This window comes from Myotis lucifugus, unplaced genomic scaffold (assembly GCF_000147115.1).
Source record: "Myotis lucifugus unplaced genomic scaffold, Myoluc2.0 scaffold_1266, whole genome shotgun sequence".
NCBI lineage: Eukaryota > Metazoa > Chordata > Mammalia > Chiroptera > Vespertilionidae > Myotis > Myotis lucifugus.
Window position 1 is genome coordinate 54,958 of NW_005872314.1, and position 237 is coordinate 55,194.

Consider the following 237-nt stretch of genomic DNA (forward strand, 5'->3'; position numbering starts at 1 on the left):
GAAGCTTTTTGATGACTGCTTCAATTTCTTCCATAGTTATTGGCCTATTGAGATTTTTAGATTCTTCCTGATTGAGTACTGGAATGTTGTATTTTTCTAGGAATTTGTCCATTTCCTCCAGATTGTCTAGTTTGTTGGAGTAGAGCTGTCCATAGTATTTTTTAACAATCATTTGTATTTCTGTGGGGTCTGTTGTTATTTCGCCTCTATCATTTCTGATTTTGTTTATTTGGGTCC